Here is a 24508-nt window from a genome sequence, read left to right as displayed (position 1 = left end):
AATCTCAATCCAAGATGTGCATACTAGGTAAATTTTCATGCCTAAATGATCCCAGTCTGAGTGAGTGTGGGTGTGTGTGAGAGTGAGCCCTGGGATAAAATGGTGCGCTGTGCAGGGCTGGTTTCTGTCTCAAAGCCTGAGCTGCTGGGAAGGGTTTTAGCCACTTCCAACCCTTAACTGAATAAGCAGGTAAATAATACTTTGTTTTATTTATATTTCTTAAATGTATATATAGTTCACATGTATTTTAATGTTTAATATTAGAAGTGATTCAGTCTTTATTTAGAAGTTTGATGATAGTTTTATGACCAGAAATATGCCACAAGCACTTAATTCTTGTTCATATCAATTGAGCTATGGTAAAATTGGCTTGGTTATACGTTGCTTTGTTTAAAGTCAGTTTTCAAGAATCTGTGGAGGGCATTACATGAGAATTTACTATATTTGAAAGTAACTTATTTCCATAGCAGTGAGAAACCTATTTCCCATCATCTACAATGCATTTAACTACTTGTTGAACCCTAACATGCATCCAAATTAATTTCATAATTGCTAAATGAAATTCTTTTTTTTTTTTTTTTTTTTTTTTTGAGACAGAGTCTTGTTCTGTTGCCCAGGCTGGAGTGCAATGGCATGATCACGGCTCACTGCAACCTCCGCCTCCTGGGTTCAAGTGATTCTTCTACCCCAGTCTCCCTAGTAGCTGGGATTACAGGCACCTGCCATCATGCCCAGCTAATTTTTGTAGAGACAGGGTTTCACCATGTTGGCAAGGCTGGTCTTGAACTCCTGAACTTAGGTGATCCACCCACCTAGGACTTTCAAAGTGCTGGGATTACAGGCATGAGTCTCCATGCCCGGGCAATTGCTAAATGAAATTCTATGAGTAACATCTTTACTAACTAGAGTATAATGTTATATTACAGGTGTGCCATAGATTTTTTTTGTTTGTAATTTTTCTTTAACCTTGTTTTCTAGTCAAAACTGTTTTTGAGTTATATTGATGGGAGGTCAGTTTCTCTCTTAGAAAGAGAGTGCTAATATATATACAGTCACATGTTCTTTAACCACAGGTGTAAGTTCTAAGAAATGTGTCCTTAGGAGATACCATTGTGCAGACATCATGGAAGGTACTACACAAACCTAGATGGTATAGCGTACTGCACGCCCAGGCTATATGGTATAAGCTATTGTTCCCAGGCTACAAACCTGTATAGCATATTACTGTACTGAATATTGTGAGCAATTGCAACACATGGTAAGTAATTTTGTATCTAAACATGTCTAAACTTAGAAAAGGTACCATAAAAATCCCAACTATTCAGGAAGTTGAAGCAAGAGAATCATTTGAACCCAGGAGCTTGGAGGAATAATGCACTAAGATTGTATCTGTGAATAGCCAATATTCACTGCCCTCTAGCCTGGGCAACATAGCAAGACCTTCTCTCAAAAAAAAAAAAGAAAAATAAGGAACAGTAAAAATACAATATTATAATCTTATGGGACCACCACATTGTATATGTCATCCATTGTTGATCAAAATATTGTTAAGCAGCACAAGAATGTATACTTTTTTCAGATTTCATTGAAGTTGTAGTTATATTTGTAATAGGGTTAGATTAACTTGTCACTGCTTAAATTCCATACTTGCATTGGTATCTTGTTTGATTTTTCTCATAATTTGCATAAAATGTATTCTTTGTGTTGTATTGTTCTACTGGTTTTGAAAATGCTCAGAATCCTATATCCAGAACTGAAGTATAACACAGAACAGTTCCATCATCTGAAAATTGTCAAGTGGGATTCCCTTTTACTCAGTCATGCCCATGGCAACACCTGGAAACAACTGTTCAGTCTTCCATCCCTGTTGTTTTACCTTTTCCAGAATGCCATATATATTGGAATAATACAATATGTAGCCTTTGGGGTCTGGCTTCTTTCAAGTAGCAAAATATGTGAAAGGTTAATTTACATAATTGTGTGAATCCACTGATCACTTTCTTAGGTCAGTGTAGTAATTTATTTTATGAATGTAAAATCATTTATGTTTCATTTACATGTTGACATCTTCTTATTCCCAGGCTTTTACCATTATCAACAAAGCTACTAGAAACCTTCATGTGCAGGTTTTGTATGGTTAGAATATTTTGATTCACTTAGGGTAAATATAATGTAGTGGGATTGCTGGATTTTTGGAGGTGTATGTTTAATATTTCAAGAAGCTCTGAACTTCTTTTCCAAAGTGTCTATACTATAATGCATTCCCAGCAAGAAAAAATGAGAATTCATGATGTTCTGCATAGTGCTATTTCCATAATTTCATATTGATATTTTTCTTCTTTCTTAAGTTATTATAATAGGTGTGTTGTGGTATATCATTGAGGTTTTAATTTGCATTTTCCTCACAATGTTAAGCATTTTTTCATATCCTTATATGTATATCTTTTTGAAGGAGTATTTGTCAGGTCTACTATTTTGAAGTGCATTATCGTTGAGTTATAAATGTTCTTAATATTTTATATGAATACTTTGTATGTTATTGGGAAATATTTGCTCCCAACATATAAGCTATTCTCTTGATAGCTTATTTTGCAGAGCAAAAATTTTAATTTAATGAAGTTTAGTTTATCAACTTCTTTCATGAATTTTGATTTTGCCATCATATTTAAAATCTAATTGCCACATCCAAGGTCATTCATATATTCTCCTATGTTTTCTTTTAGTAGTGTTACAGGTTTAAATTTTACATTGAGAGCTGTGATTTATTTGAGATAACATTGCTATAAAGTGTGAGACGTGTTGAGGTTTATTAGGTTGAATATGAACATTATATTGGTTTGCAGCTTGTTGAAAATACTTTCTCCATCAAACTGTCTTAATATCTAAATCAAAATTCAGTTGTCTAAGTTTCATCAGTCTATTTCTGGGCTATCTATTCTGTTCCATTAATCTATGTATCTATATATTTGCAAAGACCATATGATTATGATTACTATAGCTTTATAGTGAGCCTGAAAATCAGAGAATATGAGTCTCCCAAATATGTTCTTTGCTAAAATTGTTTTGACTATGCTTCTTTCATCTTTTAAAATATACATTTTAAAATTAGCTTATAACAATATTAGCAATGGCATGATCTCTGCTCACTACAACCTCTGCCTCCCGGGTTCAAGCAATTCTTCCACCCCAGCCTCCCAAGTAGCTGGGATTACAGGCACCAAACTGTGAAACAAAAGGATTTGGGGGGAATTTGTATTGAATATATAGATCAAAGTTAGGGAGAATTGGTATATTATCAATATTGAGCAGTCCAAATCAGAAACACTGCATGTATCTCCAATTATAGCTTTTCTTTGACTTCTCTCATCAGTGTTTAGTAATTGTCAACTTACAGATCTAGCAAATATTGTTAGATATATCTAAATGCTTCACTTTTGGGTGCCATTATAAATGGATTTTTAAAAATTGTAACTACATTTGTTTATTGATGGTATATTGAAATCCAGTTGATGTTTATGTATTGACCTTGCAACTTATGACCTTGATAAACTCAACTCTTAGTTAGAGGGGCTTGCTAAAATAACCTTTGGATTTTTTTAATCTGGAAAATTATGCCTTCTGCAAATACAGACAGGTTTCTTTTTTCGTTTTTTTTTTTTTTTTTTTTTTTTTTGTGAGACGGAGTCTCGCTCTGTCACCCGGACTGGAGTGCAGTGGTTGGATCTTGGCTCACTGCAAGCTCCACCTCCTAGGTTCATGCCATTCTCCTGCCTCAGCCTCCCGTGTAGCTGGGACTACAGGCGCTCGCCACCTCGCCCGGCTAGTTTTTTGTATTTTTTAGTAGAGATGGGGTTTCACCATGTTAGCCAGGACGGTCTTGATCTCCTGACCTCGTGATCCGCCCGTCTCGGCCTCCCAAAGTGCTGGGATTACAGGCTTGAGCCACCGCGCCCGGCCAATAGAGACAATTTTATATCTTTACGTGTAAACTGTATTTTTTTATTCTTTGCTTATTGCATTGGCCAGAACTTTCAGTGTGATGCTGAAAAAAAGTGTTGAAGGAGAGTATCTTTAACTTAGGGTGAAGCATTTAGTGTATTACCATTAAATGTAATGTTAGCTGTAGGTTTATATAGATGATCCTTACAATATAGGAAAAAAATGTTCCTTTTGGAGAAATAAGTTACCTTTGATTCTTAGATTTCCAAGAGTTTTATACTTTTTGTATGAATAAATATGAATTTAGCAAATACTTTTCCTGCCTCTATTGTGATAATCATGAGTTTGTGTTTTTTGCTGTTGTTTAACTTTGTCAGCTGATATGATGAATTGCTAGAGTTCCCATGGCAAGACAACACAGAGAGTAAACAATATAAATTTATTTTCTCACAATTCTGGTTGCTGGAAGTCCAAGATCAAAGTATTGACAGACTTGGATTTTATTGAGGTCTCTTTCCTTAGCCAGTGTGTAGCCATTTTCTTGCTGTTTTCACATAACCTTTACTCTCTCTCTCTCTCTCTCTGTGTGTGAGTGTGTGTCTGTGTGTGTGTGTGCACACATCCCTTGTGCCACCCCTTCCTAGTTTTTTTTTATTATTATTATACTTTATGTTCTAGGGTACATATGCATAATGTGCAGGCTTGTTACATATGCACACATGTGCCATGTTGGTGTGCTGCACCCACCAACCTGTCATTTACATTAGGTATATCTCCTAAAGGCATCCCTCCCCGCTCCCCCCACCCCACAACCGGCCCTGGTGTGTGATGTTCCCCTTCCTGTGTCCAAGTGTTCTCACTGTTCAATTCCCACCTATGAGTGAGAACATGCGGTGTTTGGTTTTCTGTTCTTGCGATAGTTTGCTGAGAATGATGGTTTCCAGCTGCATGAGGTCATAAGGATAATACTCTAATCCACTATGGACAGTGACTTATAAAACTAGGGAGAGGTTTTATAAGTGGATTATAAAACCACTTATAAATAGTGGTTTAGGGTACTACCTTTATGACCTCATTAGGGATTAGTGTACTAATAGTGGATTAGGGTACTACCTTTATGACCTCATTGAATCTTAATGACCTCTTTAATGGTCCTATTTCCAAATACACTTACTTTGGGAGTTAGAAACTCAACATCTAAATTTTGAGACATACAATTCAGTTGAACCAGCCTTCCTTTTTCATGCTGAACTCCATTTGATTATAATTTATTTTCCGTTTTAAAACTATATTGCTGAATTTTATTTACTTGTATTTTTTGAGCATTTTTGTATATATGTGCATGATGATTATTGTTTTATATCTTTTTTATCTTTGTTTTTGATATTAAGGTATATCTGGCATTATAAAATTAGTTGGTAAGTATTTCATTCTCTTATTCATTCTGGAAAATATTATGTAGAATTGACATTATTTCTTATTTTACTGTTGGATAAAATTCAGCTACGTAAGTATATAGTCCTAAAGTTTCCTTTTTTAGAAGGTGTTTACTTCAAATTCAAATGCATATTCAAATGGAATATATATATATATATATATATATATACTCACACACATACATATACATACACACACATACACACATATGCATATGCATACACACGTGTATACACATATATACATAAGTATTTGAAGTCATACACATTTGACTAACCCAATGATCTAATTCTTCCTGATTAATTTTTGCTAATTCCTGTCTTTTATATAAATTATTAACTTTATAGGCATAGACTTATCCATAGCATCCTTTCACTATACTTTCAGTGTCGATGGGTTTGGTAGTGAAGTCCACTTGTTTCTTCCTGATATTGGCAGCTTGTGTCTTCTCTCATTCTTTTTTAGGTTTGCCTGACTAGAGGTTCATCAACTTTCTGAATCTTTTCAAACAATCAGCCTTTGGTTTTATTTATTTTATCCATTATGTCTCTATTTTAATTCAGCATGGTCCTACAACTTTTGAATACTCAGTTCTTTTTTCGTTTTCTTTTTTCTTTTTGCATTCTAATTGGGTTATTTTTATTGACTTATTTTCAGATTCACTGATTCTTTTCTTCTCTGAGTCAAGTCTACTGATGAGCCAGTTGAAGACTCTCTTTACTTATTTACTGTGTTTTAAACTTCTAGTATTTTCCATTGATTTTTCTTATAATTTTCGTCTCTGATGAAATTACCTATCTGCTCTATCATATATCTGCCTTGTCCAATAGAGGCCTCAATGTATATATCATTGTGATTTTATGACTCTGTCTGATCATAACAACATTTGTAACATATCTGAATCTGGTTCTGATTATTGCTTTCTGTTTTCAGACTGGGATTTTTGTGTGTTGTGAGTTTTTATATACTGTTGTTGAAAACTGTACTTGTTACACAGAATGGTAGATAGCAAAGAAAATATTTTGAGATGCCTATATGTTTTCCTGTAGTAGGCCTTTAGTATAGGGGTTTGTTTTCCCCTAGTAGGAAATTGGGATGGGTTTGGAGTTTATTGTTGCTATAGTGACAGAGCACCAGAGACCTAAAATTCATTTGGTGAATGAATGTACTGCTCACTTGACCTTGGGTCTTCTCTTGTGCTGCTTCCCAGAAAGAATAATCCCTTTTCTCTATGTGTTTTATTGTTAGTTTTCCTTGGTGCTTTTTACTGTGTGGGTGGTGGGTGGTGGAATGAAATTTTTAAATTAAGCCATACTTTTAGGAAAGTACTGTCACCTGAATCTCATATGTGGCCTTCACCAATGTTCCTATCCTCTTACAAATGCAATGCTGGCATGTATTCCTGCCCCTCTTCCAAAGTGGAGCTTTTTCTTTTTTTGTGTATCTATTCCCAACTGGCAGTGAGTTTCCACTGGTGCAAACAGGTTGTAGATTTGAGGGTTTTGTCTCTTTGTTTTTTGGTTTATTTGTTTATTTTTGAGTTTTTGGCTATTTCCTTGAAGATTATAGATCTGATTCCTTAGGGGACATAGCAAAATGGTCATGGATGGAATTTCAGCAGTGTCCACCGTTCTGTTTCTTCCAAGTCATCACCACAAAGAAAGCTTTCTCTGGACTCTTTCTTCTCTTCCCTGTGAGCCTGTGAGCTCTTAGAGAATTTCTTGAAGGAAAAACATGAAAGGAAGGTGTGGATTTTCTTTCTGCAACCTACAGTATCGTCACACTCTCATGCTAGCCCACACTCGACTTTAAGGAATTCTTATAATTCCAAGCTGCAGCTTCTTACTAGTTTCTGTGGTGTTCTGTGGCCTCTACCACAGGTAAGCAAATGTTCTAGTCACTCCAATTTTGTTTCTTCCTGAAGGTGTTCATTTGTCTCCAGATTTTGGAGTACTCATTTCTCTGCAACCTCAGTCCTCTACTAGGATTATAAAAAATACTAAATTTCAGTTTTTCCAATCTACTTCCTTTTTTAAATTGAGGAAGCAATGCTTTTCTTTGTGTTTTCAGCTCTTTACATCTCAAAGTTAAACTGCAGGTTGATATTTTCTTCTATTTAATATTGAATATTCATGACACAAAATATATTTTCATTTATTAGTGACTGTTTAGTGAGTAGAATACAAAAATGCATAGGCATCAATATATATAGACTACCATTTATATAGCGTGAGTAAGTATAATGGAAATGTGAATCAACGTTAACCACAGCAGATAGTTGCTAGTTAAAATTATTTATCTTTATCTTGATGAAGTCTGAATAAAATTACTGGTAACTTGATATGTAAACTGTGGCCACTGAGTTTGCTTCTCATTTTATTGTGTAAGAAAATTGACAAAAGATCTGAAACAATACTAATCTGAGATGATTTAAGCTGGCTTTCAAGAAAAAGAGGACAACACAAATTTTTGAATTAACTATTAAAATTAAAAACAAAATTTTTATAATATTACAAATTGTAGCAAGACACTTGTTTATGATTTCAAGTGATTTTTCTCATCAATACACCACAGATATATTCTGTATTTTAAAGAACCTCAGCCTTTCGCTTCAAATGCAAAATATTAATATGTATAATATTAAGAATGTCTGTGATTTTAAAAAATACCAATTATAATGAAAATCATAAGTGAACAATTTTTAACTCTTACTTTATTATTATACTTTAAGTTCTGAGATACATGTGCAGAATGTGCAGGTTCGTTATATAAGTATACACGTATCATGGTGGTTTGCTGCACCCATCAAACTGTCATCTATGTTAGGTATTTCTCCTAATGCTCTCCCTCCCTTAACCCCTCATCCCGACAGGCTATGATTTGTGATGATCACCTCCCCATCTCCATGTGTTCTCATTGTTCAACTCTCACTTTTGAGTGAGAACATGTGGGGTTTGGTTTTCTGTTCTTGTGTTAGTTTGCTGAGAATGATGGTTTCCAGCTTCATCCATGTCCCTGCAAAGGACACAAACTCATCCTTTTTTATGGATGCATAGTATTCCCTGGTGTGTGTGTGCCACATTTTCTTTATCCAGTCTATCATTGATGGGCATTTAGATCGGTTCCAAGTCTTTGCTATTGTGAACAGTGCTGCAGTAAACATAACGTGTGCATGTGTCTTTATAGTAGAATGATTTATAATCCTTTGCGTATATCCCCAGTAATGGGATTGCTGGGTCAAATGGTATTTCTGGTTCTAGATTCTTGAGGAATCATCACACTGTCTTCCACAATAGTTGAACTAATTTACACTCCCACCAACAGTGTAAAAGCATTTTTATTTCTCCACATCCTCTCCAGCATCTGTTGTTTCCTGACTTTTTAATGATAGCCATTCTAACTGGTGTGAGATGGTTTCTCATTTTGGTTTTGCTTTGCATTTCTCTAATGGCCAGTGACAATGAGTTTTTTCCATATGTTTGCTGACCACATAAATGTCTTCTTTGGAGAAGTGTCTGTTCATATTCTTTGCCCACTTTTTGATGGGATTGTTTTTTTCTTGTAAATTTTTTTAAGTTCTTTGTAGATTCTGGTTATTATCCCTTTGTCAGATGGATAGATTGAAAAAATTTTCTCCCATTCTGTAGGTTGCCTATTCACTCTGATGATAGTTTCTTTTGCTGTTCAGAAGCTCTTTAATTTAATTAGCTCCCATTTGTGAATTTTGGTTTTTAACTATTTACTAAGAATTATTTTAGTTTTATAGCCCTTGAATAAAAAATTTAATGAGACATATTGATACTTTTAAAAATTCAAATGCTATAAAATAATTTGATTTGCATTTCTCTGATTATTAGTGATGTTGAATATTTCTCCATATACTTGTTGCTCATTTGTATGTCTTCTTTTGAGAAATATCTGTTCAGATATTTTGCCCATTTTTAAATTGATAATATTTTTGGGTCTTTTGCTACAGAGATTTCTGAGTTGCTTATATGTACTGGTGACTAGTCCTTTGTCAGTTGAATAGTTTACAAATATTTTCTCTCATTCCATAGGCTATCTCTTCATTTTGTTGTTTCCTTTGTCATGCATAACTTTTTTTAGCTTGGTGATTTTATTTGTTTATTTTTGCTTAAGTTGCTTGTGCTTTTGAAGTCTTACTCAAGAAATCTTTGCCCAGATTAAGAAGTTGGAGCATTTTTCCAAGGATTTATTCTAGTAATTTTATTACTTTCAGGTCTTACATTTAAGTCTTTAATCTATTTTGAGTGAATTTTTGTATACGGTAGGAGATAGGGGTCTAGTTTCATTCTTCTTCATATGAGTGTTCAGTTTTCCAATCACCATTTATTTATTGAATAGTTTGTCACTTCCCCAATATATGTTATTGGGTCATTGACCAAAAATGAGTTAAGTATAAATGCATGAATTTATTTCAAATTTCTCGATTTTGTTCTATTGTTCTAAGTGTCTTCTTTACATGCCACTACCATGCTGTTTTCATTATTGTAGTTTTGTGGTACAATTTGAAAATGAGATGTCATCTCACCCCAGTTAAAATAGCTTTTGCCAAAAACATAAAAAATAATGAATGCTGGCATGGATATTAAGAAAGGTAAATACTCTTACACGGTTGGTGAAAATGTCAATTAGTACAGCTATTACAGAGAACATTATGGAACTTCTCCAAATAATTAAAAATTGAACCACTATGATCCTGCAATCCAACTGATGTATATATATCCAAAAGAAAGAAAATCAGTATATCAAAGACATACTTGCACTCTTATGTTTATTGCAGCACTATGCACAATATCCAAGCCATGAACTCAACATGTGTCCATCAGTGGATGAGTGGATAAAAAAATGTGGTACATTTACACAATGTAATATTATTCAGACATAAAAAAATGAAACCTTGCCATTTGTGACAACATGAATGAAACTAGAACACATTATGCTAAGTGAAATAAGCCAGAGACAGAAAGACAAATATCAAATTTTCTCACTCACAAATAGGAGCTAAAAAATTAATCTCATAAAACACTTTTAGAACTAAATAGATGGCATCAAAAATTGAATTAAGAATATGATACTGGGGTTTTCAAGTTACATATAATAGTAGCCATCTTTTATTTTTGACTTCCCGTAGCAACAGTTAATCATTTCACAAGTGCATTTGCAGCACTCAAACTTCAATACCATCACTCTAGCCCAAGTTATCATCTTCTTTCGCTCGCTTGACCCCAGTACCTTCCTGGTTCTTTTCCTGACATCTATTCCTGTTCTCTTCAATTAGTTATCTGCTATCTTCTTTTTGGCAAGTATCCTTATGTCACATATTATAAATTGCTTTATTTATTGTCTTTGATATTCAGTTCAATACCCTTTATCTGATTTACAAGGTCCTGAATCTCTCTCAAGCCAAGTACTGTGCAAATGTATATCCTCCCTCATTTTATCTCTGTGTCCTTCTCTTCTAAATACCCTTATTTGAGATGCTTGAATACTTCATACTTCTTTCTTAGGAAATACACACATTCCTCTTTACATCATGGTTGTCTGACTAATTCCTGCTCATTCTCCTCTATGATTCTAGTTAAATGCACTTTGTCAGGGTAGTATTTTGTGAATTTTTAATCAGGAATATATTATTATCCTCTAACATGCTCCTAGTTCATAAACTTCTTCTTCATAAGAGCTCATACTTAAAATTACTTCATCAAATTTTTCATCCATTCTAGATTATAAACTCTATGAACACATACAATTTAAGTACTCTATTTTCATAATCTCGGTAACTTACATACAGTATACTAACAGCAAAAAGTAACAATATACCCAATTTCCAAGATTGCTTAGATCCAGACAGAATGTGAAGCAGAATATTCATTAATTAGGCTAGAATTCAAGGAAAGAATAATGGTTCAAGAAAAAAGTTTGAAGGAACAATTAGTTGTCAGTGGAGGAAACTAAGATGTCTCTCAGTAGTTTGTCAATGCCAAGGGGTTGAGAAAAGAGGTGGAGATTGAGATCACTGACAGACAATGAGTTAGCGAGAAAATGAGTGTATAATGCTCATGAAATGAAATAATATTTTAGGTTTATATAATACAACTTGTTACAGGGCATAATTCTTACATTTCTATCCTTGTTAGAATTAGTTTTAGAAATGTATTTGGGTAAATTAATGCATAAAATTAGTGGCATAAGCTAAGAGGAATTGAGGACAGTAGAAAGCTGGCTTATGTCTTCAACACCAGTGGTCCTCAAGCTTTAACATACATAAAAATTTCCTGGAGCTCTCCTTAAAACACAAACATCTGGGCTTTAATACTAGAATTTCTGATTCTGTAGCTGTCAAGTGAAAATTGGCATTTCAAGCAATTTTTAGTTCATGTGGTTGCTGCTGGTCAGAACAAACTTTGAGAAATACTGGTCTTGACTAGACACAAATTTTCAGTAGAATTGCATGCATTGTGCAATCATCCTTAATTCCATTTCTTCTTACACCCATCCTTTAAACAAGCAAGCACACTTATGGAATAAGGATTAAGTCACTGTATTAGTTCATTGTCATGCTACTAACAAAAACATGCCTAAGACTAGGTAATTTATAAAGGAAATAAGTTTAATTGACTGATTGTTCAGCATGGCTGGGGAAGCCTCAGGAAACTTACAATCATGGCATAAGGAGAGGCAAACACATTCTTCACATGGAAGCAGCCAGAAGTGCTGAGAAAAAGGAGCAAAAGCCCATTATAAAATCATCAGATCTTATGAGAAATCACTCACCAGCATTGGAACATCAGCAAGGGAGTAACTGCCTGCATGATTCAATTACCTTCCACTGGGTCCCTCCCATGATGTGTGGAGATTATGGGAACTAGAACACAAGATAAGATTTGGGTGGGGACACAGCCAATCCATATAATTCCCTCCCAAATCCCAAGTCCTCACATTTCAAAACACAACCATTCCCTTCCAACAATCCACAAAATTCTTAACTCATTCCAGCATTAACTCAAAAGTCCACATTCCAAAGTCTCATCTGAGACAAGGCAAGTCCCTTCTGCCTATGAGCCTGTAAAATGAAAAGCAAGTTAGTTGCTTCCTAGATACCATAAGAGTACAGACATTGGGTAAATACACCTATTCCAAATGGGAGAAATTGGCCAAAAGAAAGGGGCTACAGTTCTCATGCAATTCCAAAATCCAATAAGACAGTCAATTAAACCTTAAAGTTCCAAAATAATCTCTTTTGACTCCATGTGTCACATCCAGGTCACATTGATGCAAGTTCCCATGGCTTTGGGAAGCTCCACTCCTGTGGTTTTGCAGGGTGCAGCCCCCTCCTGACTGCTTTCATGGACTGATGTTGAGTGTCTGCAGCTTTTCTAGGCATGCTGTTTAAGCTGTCAGTTGATCTACCATTCTGGGGTCTGGAGGATGATGGCCCTATTCTCAAAGTTTCACCAGGCAGTATCCCAGTGGGGACCCTGTGTAGGAGCTCCCACCCTACATTTCTCTTCTGCATTGCCCTAGCAGAGGTTCTCTATAAGGGCTCCATCCCTACAGCAAACTTCTGGCTGGACATCCAGGAATTTCCATATATCCTCTGAAATCTAGGTAGAGGTTCCTAAACCTCAGTTCTTGACTTCTGGGTACCTGCAGGCCCAATACCATGTGAAAGTCACCAAGGCTGGAACTTGTGCCCTCTGAAGCAATGGTCCAAGTTGTAACTTGGCCTGTTTTAGCCATGGTTGGGGCTGAAGCAGTTGGGATGCAGAGCACCAAGTCCTTAGGCTGCACACAGCCGGAAAGTCCTGAGCCCAGTCCACAAAATCATTTTTCCCTTCTAGGCCTTCTGGTCTAGGAGGGGAGGGGCTGCTGTGAAGGTCTCTAACATGCCATGGAGACATTTTCCCCATTGTGTTGGTGGTTAACATTCCATTCCTTGTTCTTTATGCAAATTTCTGCAGCGGACTTGAATTTCTCTCCAGAAAATGGGCTTTTCATTTCTATTGCATCATCAGGCTGCAAATTTTCCAAATCTTTATGTTCTGCTTTCTCCTGAATGTTTTACTACTTAGAAATTTCTTCCATCAGATACCTTAAATCACTCAAGTTCAAAGTTCCAAAGATCTCTAGGACAGGAGCAATATACCACCAGTCTCCTTGCTAAAGCATAACAAGAGTCACCTTTGCTCCAGTTCCCAACAGGTTCCTTACCTCCTTCTGAGACCTCCTCAGCCTGAACTTAATTGTTCATATCACTATTAACATTTTGTTGAAAGCCATTTAATAAGTCTCTAGGAAGTTCCAAACTTTCCCATATCTTTCTTCTTCTGAGTCCTCCAAACTGTTTCAACCTCTGCCTGTTACCCAGTTTCATAGGTACTTCCACATTTTTAGACATCTTTATAGCAACACCCCACTACCCGGCACCAATTTACTGTATTAGTCTCTTCTTCCACTGTTAATAAAGACATACCCAAGACTGGGTAATTTATAAAGAAAAGAAAACAAAAAAGAGGTTTAATTGACTCACAGTTCAGCATGGCTGGGGAGGCCTCAGGAAACTAACAATCATGGCAGAAGGAGAAGCAATCACATTCTTCACATGGCAGCAGCAAGGAGAAGTGCCAAGCAAAAGGGGGAAAAGCCGCATATAAGACTATTCGATCTCGTGAGAACTCACTCACTATTATGCAAACAGGATAGGGATAACCGCCCCCATGATTCAATTACCTCCCACCGGATTCCTTAATGACACATGGGCATTACGGGAATTACAATTCAAGATGAGATTTGGGTGAAGACACAGCCAAACAATATTAGTCAGTAACACATAGTTTTACTACATAGTTATCAAGGTAATACCAATGGTTTGTTACATGGTCCAGAGCTTAGAAGAATTAGAGTGGGAGGGTATTTCTCATCTCATTTCTTGGTCCTTTAGCATTACTGTGAGAGGGGAATTATAAACTCATAAAGCATTAGTGTAGTTTAATGCCTCACCTTGAATATCTGAAATAATAATGAACCTATACCATTTTTTTCTTTGCCAGATACCACACTAATTTCCTCTAGAATAATTATTTTCCTGGTTTTAAAATTATTTTTTCTTTTAAGCATATCACTATTATATTGTTTCTAGATGTTCAAAATAATTCAATTTATTCTTCTGTGAATTGGAGGGGATTTAAATCACCCAGCACCGATTTAAACTCACTGCATAGGGTGTAGATTTTATATTCATACTTTTATTTAGATGATTTCTAAAAGCTCTAGATTATTTTATATAATCATAAGCATATATTTAATATGACATAATTTGAAGAGGTCAGTATGGAAATGTTCAGATATTTCATGTAGGGAATGATGTATCTACATATCAATTGTATTATGGCAGAATATAGCCTAGACAGAATTAAAACTTTGTCTGCATACTATTTCCCTTGAATACAGGGTGGTGGGACTTACCTCTCTTTTACTAAGTATTCTGATCTTTTAAATAGAGTGATAATATTATCTGTCTCATAAGATGATAATCAGAATTAAACATCAAACAGGTATAAAGGCTTTGGAACGTAATTGGTACTTAAACTCTTAAGAGTAATTATTGTTGGTTGAATATTAATTTTCTTCTAGTGTTAATGTTTCCTGAGTTTTACCTTATTCTTTCTACCAGTTTTTTACTACTGAAATCTTTTGAAATTACAATTCCTATTTGCATAACTGTAGTTTATTGAATACTTGTTAAACACCAGGCACTGCGCCAAAATATTTACTTACCGTTTGTGATTTAATAGTCACAGCAATCTTGGACTACAAATATTATTATGCCAATTTTGCAAATGCAGGTAGGGAGATTTTCAAAATTTTTTCTTATCTTAACATTTATATACATAACTTCAATGTGAGGCAGGATAAAATGCAAGTTAAAAACGTGGACCCTGGGCTTTCAAAAAGATGAAGCAGACAAAAAATACAATGGTAGTGAGTTCTAAGTTTTTATTTTGCCACATATATAAAATTTATGCTGGAGAAGTCAGCAACCTAGAAACACCAACTGCAAAGGGTGAAAATATGTGAGAAAAACCTATTTGTGCTAATCAAAGAACTGGTAAAGGGGCAGCCTAGCAAGACAGAAAAATGTTCAACAATAATTACTCTATACTAGCTAAATACCTTAGAGAAAATTGACCACATTCACAATTGCCTCAGCAAAGATCATGTGGGAAAGAAAGACATCCATCCTTTCTAGTCAAGAAGGAGAAACCTAAGCTCCAGCTAGCATGGAATTAAAGAAGATTGACTGGGAAATCCAGTCTTTCATTCTCGTCAAGTGATAGCAAGGGCCCTTCCCTCTATTGTGCCAAGTGGAAACTACTTTGGAAGACTGCACTTCCAACACCATTTGAAAGCATTGAGTTACCTCTTCCTCTTTCTGCTGGGATGATGTTAGAGGAGGCCTACTGGAGAGTCAGAACTATCACTGCAACCCACTGGTATGGAGACCACTCTCCCAATGTGTCAATGGATGCCAAGTTTGTAGCATGGCCTCATGGAGATAATGATGCAGAGACTCTTCTCCTGCCAGAGTCTTGTCAGTGGAGTCCCATTAAAAGAGGAGATGCAAATAAGATTCAGAGTCTCATAATATAATACCCAAATTTCAGGGTTTAATAAAAAAAAAATCATCAATTATACCAGCCAGAAAAATCTCAACTCGGAGGAGAAAAGACACTCAGTTGATGCCAGTACCATGATTATACCCTCTCTGAACAACACAGAGAAAATGGAATGAACTCACTTAAACAAAGTCTGTGACGTGTGAGTTTATGCAAAAGATATAACACTGCTGTCATCAAAGTATCAAAAGGAGAGGAGACAACAGGAAGGGTGGGAAAGGGTATTGCTGAAAAGGTTTTTTAAAAAATAGTGGTTGAAAAATTCCCAAATTTGGTAAAAAACATAATCTACAGGTTCAAGAAACTGTTTGAGCCTGAAAGAGGAAAAATCTAAAGAAATGCATGCCAAAGAATATCATTATCAAACTTCTAAAAACTATAATAAAATATTGAAAGCAACTTGAGAGAAATAAAGCATTACTGTCAGTGAAAAACTAATTCAGATGACACCTCTGGTTTCTCATGAGAAACCACAGAGGCCAGAAGGAAGAACACAACATCTTTCAAGAGCTAAAAGAACTGTCAACTCAGAATTCTGTATCACTAAAACTATCTGTGAGGATAGAAGAGGAATCAATACATTATCAGACGAAAGAAAAGCATGAGATTTTTTTTGTCAGCACATATGCCCTGAAAGAATAGCCAAAAGCATTTCTCTAAACAGAAAGGAAATAAGAGAAGAAGAAATATTGGAATGACAGGGAAAAATAAAGAAGAATGGATATAGTAAACCTATGGGAAAAAATGCAATAATATTTAATGGTAATGGATAAAGAGATATCAAAAAAAGGTAAGATTTTCATTCTTGAACTAGTCAAATATTGACACCAGTAGACACTGATAAAGTATTTATATTTAATGTGATACCTAGAGCAACCATTAGGTAATGTAAACAAGGAGATACACTCAAAAACCCCGCAGGTCCATTCACATAACACATACTGCCTGATTTCACTTTTAAGAGGTATCTAAAATAGTCAAACCTAGAGAAGCTGAAAATACAATTGTGTTATTTCTATACCAAAGGAGGAGCCATGGGGAGAAGAAAATGGGGAGTTGTTATTCAATGGATATGAAGTTTCAGTTATGCTAGGTGAATAGCTTCTAGAGATCTGCTGTACAACATAGTGCCTAGAGTTAACTATATGTTATCGTGTACTTCAAAGTTTTTTTTTAAGAGGGTAGAACTCACATTAAGTGTTCTTATTACTAAAAGCAGAAACAAAGGGACACAGAAAACATTGGGAGATATTGGGTATATCTATGATCTTGCTTGTGGTGTTGGTATCATAGTGTTTGCATGTGTCCAGGCATATCAGATTGTGTACATTTATATATGTGCAGAACTTTGCATATCATTCACACTTCAATCAGGGTGTTAAAAAGAACACTATAGGTAAATCAAAATGGATTTATAAAATATGTATCCGTAACATCTAGAAAAATAGAAAAAACAAAACTGAAGAAAAAGCAGAGAACAATAGAAAAGAAACAAAAATAACTGACAAGTTCTAATATATCAATGATTACCTTAATATAAATGATTTAAGTGCACCAATTAAAATAATTGCTGCCAGTGTGGAGAAAAATACTGATCCAACTACAATATGCTTTCTACAATGAACACACTTCAAATATAACAATCTCAAGGGGATTATGCTGAAAAAAATCCTCAAAGTTGATGTACTATATGATTTTATTTAAATAACATTCTTAAAGTGATAAAACTACAGAAACAAAGTAAGTAAGTTGTTGTGAGGGGTTAGAGATACTTTTGTATGAGTATGAAAGAGTGGCAAAATAGATTTTGTGGTGATGGAGTATTTATTTTTATTGGAGTGACGGCAACATAATCTATATGCCTGATAAATATGACATAGCCCATATTGTATGCATTATGTACATGTATACTCTAAAAACATTGTGTTAGGGTTCTTTAAAGGGACAGAGCTAGTAGGATATATGTATATATGAAAGGGAGTTTGTTAGGATAATTGACTCACACAATCAAAAGGTGAAGTCCCACAATAGGCTTTCAGTAAGCTGAAGAACAAGGAAGCCAGTCCAAGTTCCAAAACCTCAAAATCAGGGAAGCAAACAGTGCCGCCTTCAGTCTGTGGCCAAAGGCCAAAGAGCCCCTGGCAAACCATTGCTGTAAGTCCAAGAGACCAAATGCTGAAGAACTTAGAGTCCGATGTTTAAGGGTAGGAAGCATCCAGCATGGGAGAAAGATGAAGGCTGGAAGACTCTGTGACACCTCATTCCATTTTCTTCTGCCTTCTTTATTCTAGCCACACTGGCAGTTGATCTGATGGTGCCTACCCAAATTGAGGGTGAGTCTGCCTCTTCCAGTCCACGGGCTCAACTGTTAATCTCCTTTGGCAACACCCTCACACACATACCCAGGAACAATACTTTGCATCCTTTAATCCAATCAAGTCGACACTCAATATTAACCATCGCAAAAATAAACACTATATAAAAATCAATTGCCCGATTTTGATATTTACTATAATTACAGAAGGTGTGACCATGGAGGAAGCTGGGTGAATTGGCCTTTCAGTACCAATATTGCAATGTCCTGTGAATCTATAATTTAAAAATTAAAAAATAAAAAGGAACAGAACCTCTGAGTCAGAGTTGCTGGATTCAGGTCTGTGCTCTGCTTTTTACTAAGTATGAACCTCAATTAGTTTATTTAATGCCTCTGTATTCATAATTAACCTAATTCATACCTTTGTTGTGAGAATTAAGTTAATTTATTTGTGTAAATTGCTGAGGACAATGCATATTTGCATTGAACAAGTACTGTTCATAACTAACTAGTATTTTTAAAATAAAAGTTTAAATAGGTTAATCTGTTAGAGATCCTATAGCTCTAGAGTCACTACATATACATTCAAATCCTAGCATGTATGGTCTTTTTGTTAAATATTATTCCTTGTTTCTACTTGTGTTGTTTCATTTGAATCCTATTTCTCCCTCTAAAGAACTATCTTCTTACTGTACTCTCAGGCAGAGGCTACTTATACTTTCCTATTTCAATATAATCACAGAACTTAAGTAGAGTTTGAGCTAAACCAGGAAAATCTTATTCAATAATTTGTTGATTCAATACTATTTTCTTAAGAATGTGGTAAGTGCCAAGCATTAACCAAAGACGTGGGATATAGTATTGCATAACACAGACAAAACTTCTGAGTAAATGCAGCCTATATTATAGTCAAGATACATACAATAATAAAAATATAAATAATATATTATGAAATTATGTATAAAAGTATAAGCGCTATGAAGAAAAGAGAAAGAGTTGGAATATTTTGGGAAAGGGTACAGAATATTTAGCTAAAGTGATCCCAGAAGATTTTTCAGGAGGTGATAACAATTGAGGAGAGACGTGAAGAAAGTGAGAGACCAAACCTGACATTCTGAGAGGAAAAAAAATTGCATGCAAAGGGAAAAACAAGTGTAAAGGCAATGAAGATAGCACACCTCAATGTCTTATAAGAACAGCAAAATGTGCTCTGTGAATGAAGAGAAATAGTAGTATGAGATTAGAGGAGAGAAACGGAAGTCAGATCAGGTTAGGAGTTAGAAATGTTAAGGAATTATGATTTTACTTTGAATACGAACAGAAGATTAAAGGAAATTTTAAGTAGAGGAGGTTACCTAATATGGTTTCCTAATAGGATTTATAAATTATACATACGTATGTATGTCTACATTACAAATTATATATAAATTATATATATACACAAATGTATCATCTATATATTATTTAAAATATATGTCTAAAATTCTGGTTGTCATGTGAAAATCTGACTCCAGAGAAAGGTAAGAGTGATATTGATTTAATTTGTCTGAAGAGATAAAAGAGACAAATACACGGATACATCAAAATCAAATAGGATAAATAGAAAAAAGTTAGCTAGATATCTGATTGTGAAAGTGTAGATGATAAAGAGAACACCTCAGCTAGGTAAAAATAATTTCCTTCAAAGAAAGATTACCACATTGACTAAATTATCCTCAACACCACTGGAAATCAGAAGATAGTAAAATGATATCTTAAATACATTGAGTGAAAGTGAATGTTAACCGATGGTTTTAAGTCAGGAAAATTCATTTTGCAGAAAACAGAAGAACACTATATGCCACTATCACTTCCTCACTGAAGGGCACTGTAAAAGATTAACATTAGTTAGAAGAAATTGAGCTCAAATAGCAAACTTGTATTATAATAAAGAATAAAGAATATGGAACATTGTGACTATGTGAATGATAAAGTTTGGCTCTGTGTCCCCTCACAAATCTCATCTTGAATTGTACTGCCATAATTCCCCTGTGTTGTGCGGGGGGCCTGGTGGGACATAATTAAATAATGGGGGCAGTTTCTCCCATACTGTTCTCATGGTAGTAAATAAGTCTTAGGAGATTTGATGGTTTTATTAGTGGAAACCCCTTTCATTTGATTCTCATTATCTCTCTTGCTGCTGCCTTGTAAAACATGCCTTTTACCTTCTGCCATGATTATGAGACCTCCCAAGCCATGTGGAACTGTAAGTCCATTAAATCTGATTCTTTGGTAAATTGCCTGGACTTTGGTGTATCTTTATCAGCGGCCTGAAAACAGACTAAACAGAAAATTGGTACCAGGAGTGGAGTGCTGCTATGAAAATGTGGAAAAAACTTCTGAACTGGATAATAGGCAGAGGTTGGAACAGTTTGGAGGGACCAGAAGAAGACAGGAAAATGTGAGAAAGTTTGGAACTCCCTAGAGACTTATTGAATGACTTAGACCAAAATGCTGATAATGATATGGAAAACGAAATCCAGGCTGAAGCGGTCTTAGATGGAGATGAGGAACTCGTTGGGAACTGAAGCAAAAGTGACTTTTGTTATGTTTTAGCAAAGAGACTGGCAGGATTTTGTCTTTGTCTCAGAGATTTTTGGAACATTGAACTAGAAAGAGATTATTTATGGTATCTGGTGGAAGAAATTTCTAAGCAGCAAAGCATTAAAGAGGTGACTTGGGTGCTATTAAAAGCTTTCAGTTTTGAAAGGGAAACAGAGCATAAAAGTTCAGAAAATTGGTGGCCTGACAGTGTGACAGAAAAGTAGCCGCTTTGTTTTGACCAATTTCTTCTATTTTGAATGACTATATTTACCTAATGCCTGTACCCCCATTGTATCTAGGAAGTAACTAATTTGCTTTTGCTTTTACAGGCTCATAGGCAGAAGGGACTTACCTTGTCTCAAATGAGACTTTGGACTGTGGACTTTTGAGTTAACGCTGAAATGAGTTAAGACTTTGGGGAACTATTGGGAAGGCATGATTGTGTTTTGAAATGTGAGAACATGAGATTTAGGAGGGGTTGTGGCAGAATGATATGGTTTGGCTCTGTGTCCACTCCCAAATCTCATCATAATTGTACTCTCATAATTCCCATGTGTTGTGGGAGAGACCCAGTGTAAGGTAATTGAATCATGGGGGCAGTTTCTCCCACACTGTTCTCGTGGTAGTGAATAAATCTCAGGAGATCCTGATGTTTTATACAGGGAAACTCCTTTCACTTGGTTCTCATTCTCTCTCTCTTGCCACGACCATGTAAGTAAGATGTGCCTTTTACCTTCTGCCATGATTTTGAAGCCTCCCTATCCACATGGAACTAACTGTAAGTCCCTTAAACCACTTTCTTTTGTAAATTGCCGTCTCAGGTATCTTTATCAACCATGTGAAAACAGACTAATAAAGTGGGTAAACATTGAAATAAAACCTTGACTCTGTAAAATAACAATAATAGCAGTGTTTTGTTTTTAAAGAGAAAAGAAAATGATGATAGAATGCAGATGAAAATATTAACGTTTAAGGTAATGCTAAGTTGAGCTAAATGTCCTAAATTACTTAGACTATTTAAAAAGAAGAAAAAGATACTGCCTAAATTTTGACTTACTAAATGCAGTGTGCATATTTTAATTGCTGGAGTCACCATTAATAATTGATTTGTCATGTGGAAATTCAAACCAGTTGTACAATAAAGGAATTACAAAATGATCAAGCAACCAAAATATGCCAAGCAAAGATGAAAAAAATGAGAAAATTACCTCACACAAGTAGAAAACACAAACAGTGCTACATATAATATACGTCATTAATTACCGACAAATCGGAAACCGATTGCTCAAGTTTAAAAGACAAATTTTCAAAAATAAAAAAGTAATTAAAGGGATTGAAAGAAAAGTGAAGGGAAATTCCTATCAGGCCAATACTGACAAAAATGTGCTGGCTTTTTGCTATCAACGTTAGAGGAAACGGATTTAGGGCCAAAAGCATTAAGCATCATTCTAGATAATTGGAATCTTTTTCCTATTCTCTTTAACATCAGAGTTGCCAATGTATGCAAAAATGTTTTGGTTTCCCATAATGATGTCTCCATGCCCTGTTGCTCCTGTTAAATATTTAGGGATTTAAGAGATTGTTAAACTGTTGGCAACTTGAAAATGTTCATAGTAGGAATATTTACATTATTGAAATCAGCAAAAGCTAAAGTCACTTTTCCACTGCACCTCTCTCGATTATATATATATAATATGCTCATATATGTGTTTTTTAAAGAAATAATACTTTCTTAGACCCCATATTTATTTTCAGCTACAAATTTCTCTTCATTCTGTCAAAGCCAAATTACTTCAGACTAATCACCAATGGCTTTTTCTAATTCTTTACATCTCATTCTTTCTTCAATCACTGAAAAGTGACATAGCTTATTATTAATTAAATAATCTCATCACAGTGTACTAGATATGGTAACTAATAATCTGCAGTATCAAATCATATGCAGAGACAAAAGAGAGGGAACTTAGTAATAAATTGGAGAGCTAAGGTTGTATCCATCAAAGGCCTTTTTTTTTAAAGTTACTCTTTTCCCTTTGTGGGAAATAAACTTTGTGATTTCAATTTGTGGAATAAACTCTGTGATTCTATAAATATATGTTCCTCATAAAATTTTCACCGTTTAGTTTTAGAATTTCTTAGTGATTCTTGCCTCAGTTGATTCTAATTTTGAGGTTTGAAAAGTGGTGACGTTCTGAATCTATCATTTGTTCTGCATTTATTGATTGCATTCTACTGCAGGAAAGATCTTTCTCCATTCCCCCATGCTGTTCATACCTGCTAGGGGTTTTAAGGGACAGAGTCAGGTATTTGGAATTCATGACTTTGTACTAATAATTCTTATTTTTATATACCCCAACAAATTCAGTTTTTGACTGTTGCCATTCAATCTCGATATTTGTTTTCTTCCATAATGAGGCTATGACTTCTAACAAGGAATATATTTATTTTGATAATCTTACAATATAGGTAATATAGTTTCAGAATTGCCATGCCAGTATCACTATAAAAACATATACCTAGGCGTAAAGTTGAATATATTTACAATTTCTTTTTAGACTGAGGGCAAGAAGTCAGAGTACTCTCATCAAAAGTTACATGAATTAGTACTTTTTTTCAGTGTGGTCATATTATTCATTTGAAATGCAGTTGTATTCATATTTATATTCCATTTTAGGACATAACTCCATCTTTTAAAATTTAGTTTTATATTTTGAATATGAGGAACATTAACATGATTCCAATGTTAAATCTCTACAGAAAGATGTACTCAGACAAGTGTAGCTTCCATTCTATCCCTTCCATCCTATTCAATTAAACCCACTCATTTAATTGTAGGTAACTTTATCCTTCCTGTGTTTTTGAGAAGCACAAACAAAATTTATGTCTTTGCAAAATTAAGCGGACACCTGGACAGATACATTTTCTGTCTTATTTTATTCAGAATAGTGAGAAAATTATATGTAAATTGTATGTGTTCTATATGTTTTATATATGTATATAAAGTTTTATATATACAGAACTTTGCTTTTATTTTCCCATCCAAAATCTTGTCAGAGAATCATTCCTTATCAGTGCATAGAATTTGTTAATATATTTTGGTGTTAAGGAAGGTTTGTATTTTTGTTACTTTGATTACACTTTCATTTACACAATTTTAGTGCCTTTAACCTCCTTTCTTTCTTAACTTTTTTAAAGTGATTTTTTCTTGTTAAATGTTATCCTTTAATTCTCACCTATTTCCTATGCATTAATCAGTGAATTTATTCTGCTTTCCTTTTTCTTTTTTCCTTCTCTCCATTTTTTGTACTTTTTTTTTGTATTTTATATTTCACATAGATACTTCTAACCCTGTTCCATTGTTTTAATATACAATTAAAAAATTAATATATTTATTCTATAGTTAAATATATTAAATGCTCACTTATAATTCTTTTGCTGAAATCTTCCTCATTTATACCTGAGTTAAATGATACTTATTCTCCAATGGATTCCTCAGGAAGGATTCAGGAGTATTGTATGTATTTAAATTTTTGCA

At 34.7% G+C, this 24508-nt stretch overlaps 1 long non-coding RNA gene across 1 annotated transcript in view; it reads left to right on the top strand.

Moving 5' to 3' along the window:
• The first annotated feature begins 4806 nt into the window (after window positions 1-4806).
• LOC110744064 overlaps window positions 4807-24508 on the top strand; it is a 48980-nt gene continuing 29278 nt past the window's right edge. The window contains exon 1 of the long non-coding RNA XR_002524152.2: window positions 4807-5357. This is a non-coding gene — a long non-coding RNA (uncharacterized LOC110744064). The remainder of the gene's footprint in view (window positions 5358-24508) is intronic.

Source organism: Papio anubis, chromosome 1 (genome assembly GCF_008728515.1).
Source record: "Papio anubis isolate 15944 chromosome 1, Panubis1.0, whole genome shotgun sequence".
NCBI classification, from domain to species: Eukaryota; Metazoa; Chordata; class Mammalia; order Primates; family Cercopithecidae; genus Papio; species Papio anubis.
This window is presented reverse-complemented; position numbering and strand designations above follow the sequence as displayed.